The following is a 6,083-nucleotide window of genomic DNA, read 5'->3' on the forward strand; positions in this document are numbered from 1 at the left end:
TAGCATAACAGGTGAACTTTGTTGGCCAAATAAATTAGGTATCCTGTTTTATTTCATGTTACTTGTGCTTATTGTGGAACAAATTTCTGATATTTGAACAAAATTTTCCTTACTTCGGCTAAAATATCAAAAGCAATGACTGTTTTATGCCTGGAAGAAGTCGAATTTTTCTGAGCAGGTAAAATAATGTTTTAATAATGATATAAAGTTAAATTGAGTAGTTCATGTCATAGGCACCCACCCAGGCTAAACAGGGGAGAGCAATGCACGTAAAGACGTGTTAGCACGCGAATTAAATATCAACAGGTAATCACATTTATGTACTTTCTAATTGGAGCACTCAACATGTTTTTATTAATTGATGTCAATTTCTTTTGTCATTAAAGTTAAGAAAGGGCATTTGGGAGGTAAAGACCAGTCTGTTCTAGTAAGCCTTGAGTCTTCTCTCAAGCATGTTAGTCTGTTGCACACTGAAGATGCTTGTAGACATCTAAATATACAATTAATTAACCCCATTATTAGTATAATTTCTTCAGTAGATAATCTTTATTCTCTGCCTAATTGTTGGTTTTAGTTATTGATGAAGTAGGATACAGCAGGAAGGGAGGTTTTGCTTGGCTTTTTGTCTCATTGTTACTGGGCTTTCTCTTCCAATTTAGTTAAGATCCTGGAACTGCAAGAACCATGTCAGTACTTTCAATTTCAAACAACATTTCTTGTGCACCATGTATTCTAATTCATAGGAAATGTTTATGGAGATTGAGAACTCCAACCTGAACTTTGAATAATCACTTAACTTGTTTTCCCTGAATGTATACACAAATAATGATATATCCAATTTGTATCCCTCACAATAAATTAAGGGTATGAAATGGGTTCACCTTCATTTATATCTAGTGATGTGTAGAGTTTAATGTTTTTCAACCAGTAAAATATCTATTGCAGATGTATTTTTTACCTTGTCTTTTAGATAAAAGTAGTGTAACTAATTTACAGATATGAAATAAGGAATTCTTTACTTACTGATATGAATGTTAATTTTAAAATCTGTAAAATATTTGCATAGCTTAAAAAAAACAGGAATTAAAATACTTACAGAAATTCCATGGAGTTTGTAGCAACATGCCTAAAAGAAGCTAAAAAAACAATTTCTGAGTTGCTGCAATTTGCAACAAAGGAATGTTTTTGCTGTCTCACAGCATTGCTGAATGTTGTTTCATTTTGACATTTAAAGTGATGACTGTAGAACATTTAAAAACTTTTTTAGAAGCATCTGAGCAACAAAAGCCAATTTCTGACATTCTGATATTGTTCCATTAGTCCTCATCTTTTGAAAATGTGTGACTTTACAGTTCTTTTGTGATACAAGTACAGAATGCCATTTTTTATCAAGGTCTGCCATTGTAAAAGCAGTAAAAGAAGCCACCAGGTAAGTACACAAAATCAGTGGAGAAATTTCTTGGTAATCTCTTAAGTAGTAATAGAATCCACAGACATAGAACAAAACATTTGGTCAAGGACAAACAGTATCAAATTGATCTAATTTCCTTCATTAGTATGACCTGCTTGGTGTGTAAGGGTACAGCAGTGAATGTCATTAAAGTTTAGCAAGGATTTTGTGCTGTTCTGCTCTGCAATAAACAAAACCAGGAAATGGGATCTAAATTAAATCACAGTTGCAGGGTTGTAGAATTGGCTGAAACACTCAACTAAACACTAAGGTTATCAAAGTGAGAGGGCATAGACTGGGATCAGCAGGAAATACAGAACAGTGTGGGCTGGAAAGACCTTTAAAGATCATCCAGTTCCAACCTCTCTGCAAGGAGCAGGGACACCTTTGACTAGATCAGGTTGCTCAGAGCCCCATCTAACATCCCCTCAAATTTTCCAGATATAGGGGATCCCCCACATCTCTGGGCAACCTGTTCCAGTGTTTCACCACCCTGATTGTAAAAGTCTTCGGCCTTAATATCCAGTCTGAACCTGCTTTCCCCTTCAGTTTAAAAACATTAACCCCTGCATATCACAACAGGTTCTGCTAAAAACCCAAGTGTGGTAATGGCATATATCTTCACATGTACTTTTTCCTGGAAAAAACACACAGAAATAATTTGCTGCTGCTGCTTTTGCTGATTGTGTTTGGAAATTAGTTGGATGTCAGAGGAAAACATTATTTTATAAAATACGTGGCTTACACCACGTTTTAACAATCATGAGATGGATTGTTCATAATCAAAAGGATGAATTTCAGTGAAGAAAAGCAGCTTTCCACTCATACAACTACTGTTGTATTGTCTTTTGATGATTTTACTAACAATTAAATTATTGTTTAGCTATGATGCAGTTAGATACCCTAAGAATTGACCTAATCGCTCTAAAATTGTTACCTCAGAACAATTTCAATAATGATTAACTTTTTAACAAATCTTGAATAGGTTTGTTTCAAATTTAGTTCTTGCTGATCTACCCATCTAGGACAAACAAATTCTGCAATATGAAGTAAGAACTCAAAAACTTCTATTAAACATTTTCCTTTCCCAAACCCTGCCCTTACCTCATAGAGTCTCATCTCTGAGATGTGCCCGCCCTTTGCTCTTGCTGGAAAACATAGAAATGTGATACTGATGGGGTGGAGAGAGGAATTGTCCCAGGTTTTGCCATTATGTGGTGTAGCTAGCAGAGAGCACATGGCCAGGTTTTGGAAGGTTGTTTTCTTTTCAATATGCTTTTGTGAGTGTTCTGCAAACTCTGTATTTTAAAAGACTTAGGAAGAACGTTTATGATATTACATTTCCTGTTACAGGACAAACTTGTAACAGCTGTGCCTTCTCCTATAGTAAATCAGGAAAGCAATGGATCTATGTGTGATTGTCTCTGCTCAGTTTGAAACTGGGAGAACCCTGATGGGGGCTTCTGCCACTCTCTCCTTCCCTACTCTGTAAAGCCCTGTGGAAGTCCAATGCCTTAAGGAGTGCTAGGAAAGGCAGATAATATTTTATATCTGTGATGGATATTAAACCAAGAAACCACTAAAATTTTTAAACTCCTGCCCCTTGCAAAATCAGCTTAAACCAAACCACGGTTTCCCTTGTGCCCTTCAAGCTTCATTTTCTTTAATCATTCCTATCACAGACAAAGACCCTGATAACACTTACTTTTCTTCTGTATTATCACTGGGGATTCATCACAGGCCACTGGACTGCTCATGGTTGTGGGAAAAATGAGATTGGAGCTAGAACACTTTTTAGACCAAAACCACACTGTGGTTTGCGATTTTTAGTTTATTTGTTTATTTTGCCTGGCATCTAGCTGTGTTATGGATGTTTGGATAGCTTTCAATTCACAACATTGCAGCACATATTCTGAACAAGACTCTGCCTCAAATTTCTGTCACTGTGTCACTGAGGGGCAGCTGGGAAACCAGAAGGAAGCCTGGGTGTTGCCTAGATGTTGTGTTTTGTTATCTTGGTTTATGTGTTTGTTATGTTCTGTGATCAGTGTACTAGAAATCAAAGAGATGATGTGAATCCAGTAGGAACAGAAATACAGAAAAGGTCCTCAGCCTCCTCTATGAGCATGAGAAGGTAAAGTGGGTGTGCACCTCTTGTGGGAGTCTGGAACAAATTTGGAAGTCAGTTACACAGGATTAGCTGCAGTCTTTGGAGCAGATTGTCTGTGAGATATCCTAAATTGCTCTCAATTTCACGTATTCAACTGCTATGTAATTTATTACAGGAAATGAGGATTCCTGGATTATTGAAAAAAAAAAAAAAAACCAAGGAAAAAAAGGTTTTGACCTAGGCATTATTTGGGATTTTCATGTAAGCACAGCTCAGTTTTTTTATTAAGGCCTTATAAACATTTATAAATAGATTGCAAATTACTTGCAAGTAAGAATGGATGTGGTATATTAGCCTTAATGAGCTACAAAGCAATTTGGGTCAACTTGTGAAACCACCCATTTCCTACCCTGTCAGAGAGTGCTGGATGTTCTCTGTAAAAGGAGGAACCTCTAGGCCTAAATTTTTTCTGCCAGATTTAAGCCTCCTACAGGGAAAAAAAGGATAGGCATTCTGTCGCAGACAACTTTTATGAAAAATCCTTTCCTTAGGATTTTTTCCACCTGAGAAGCTGAGAGGCCTCAGGAACAAAATGTAAATAATGATTATCTGCTGCTGTGGAATGCCACAGGTGGATCTGTGATTGGTCTCATGTGATTGTTCGTAATTAATGGCCAATCACAGCCCAGCTGGCTTCGACACAGAGCCTGAGGCACAAACCTTTGTTATCATTCCTTTCTTTTTTATTCTTAGCTAGCCTTCTGATGAAACATTTTCTTCTTTTAGTATAGTTTTAATGTAATATATATCATAAAATAATAAATCAAGCCTTCTGAAACATGGAGTCAGATCTTCATCTCTTACCTCATCCAAGAACCCCTGTGAACACTGTCACATTCTGTGCATTTCAGGTTTAATTTAAAAACTCACAGTGACCAAACTGTCATTATTCTGTGTGAAGGAGATCACACAAAGGAACACTGGTTACAGGCAGTCCTCACGTTCAGCCATGATGCTGCATCCTCATTCCAGAAGCTGAAAGGAACACACCGTTACCAGTTTAACCCAGCTGGCCTAATCTGTCTGGATATTTTTTGAAATTATTTACAGAATTGTGTGTTGCCTTCCTAGTTGACTAGTAGATACTCAAGTAACCATGGTGTGGAGGTCAGCTTGGCTTTAATTGAGCAAAACCTTGTTCCTTCCCATGGAAAAGCTGCAGCCCAAATGTCAGGTTGTTTTACATGGAATACCTCATCTGGATAACATTTTTCAGATGAGCTTTGTTTTAACATAGGAGAAAGATTTGTAGAATATCTGAGGTGTCCCCTTTACACAAGGAGTTTTGCTATCAGTAGTTAAGAGCTGTTTGGAAAGTGAATATGCAGAATGTCAAACCCAGACTATTAAATAACTTTTTCTTGCTAAGACAGAAGAATACTTAAGGTGGTTACCTGTCTTTTCACCAATGAATTCAACTTCATCCTCTAAAAAACTAAGCTTGTGCCTGATACTATGCCAGATTCTGTGACAGATCTGCCTCTCCAAATGGAAAGGTCTAGTGTAGCTACAGGTTTAAATTGGCTCTCAAAGCCTTGAACATGTCAGTTTCACTAAGAGTCTGTGAAAAGCTCCATTTCCTCTAACAATACAGAATTAGGGTTTTAACACTTACTGGCAATCATGAGTAGTTTCTTCTCTGCCTTCTTGTGCCCAGTAACTTTTGTTATCAACTCCTTCCTTTGCTAATTAGTCTTGCTACTATCAGTCCCCTTTTTCAGGCTGGGTGTACTTCAGGTATCCTCAGGGACCCCGTCTAGTTTCTTTAGTTGCACTCTCACTTACAAAGTCACTTCTGAGACTAAACCATCAACGGTTTAGTCAGATACAGCCTATTCATTTATACCTTCCCATAAAAAGCTTAAAATTATTCCTCAGCAACTTAAGCCAATCACTGAATCTTTGTAAATGTTTGTGGGTTTTCATTATTTTGTAAATAATTACCTCATACCTACTTTATAGAAATACCTAGGCCACAACCATCAAAATGGATGTTTATGAGGAAATAATTAACACTGAAGAATTCAATAGATGTATGATGGAAGGAATGCCAAGGTTTTACATTTAGAGTAAGTATTGTCACAAGTTAAAATTAAATTTTAATTATCTACATACTTAAATTAACAAAACTAAGACAAGTGTAGAACACACATGCTAAGTCTCACTTCTGTACCCACACACAAACATACTTAAACTAATAATGTGATACATAATTTACAAGTTAATAAATGAAAACACACATTCCCTCCCACTTCACCATGCTGCTACTCCCCACCTATTTTTTCCCTTAAAAAGATTAATTTGTAAGTATATATGGCTTCCCTTCACTGCAACACAATCCAATTCTTTCAGCCCCTGACTCAATACAGGTGAACACCTTGCTATAAAAGATAAAAAAAGACACAGTAAAAATAAAAGTGAATTCACATTAAATCTTTGGTGCTGAGGGGCTTCCAAAGCTAT

The sequence above is a fragment of the Melospiza melodia genome, chromosome 1 (genome assembly GCF_035770615.1).
Source record: "Melospiza melodia melodia isolate bMelMel2 chromosome 1, bMelMel2.pri, whole genome shotgun sequence".
NCBI lineage: Eukaryota > Metazoa > Chordata > Aves > Passeriformes > Passerellidae > Melospiza > Melospiza melodia.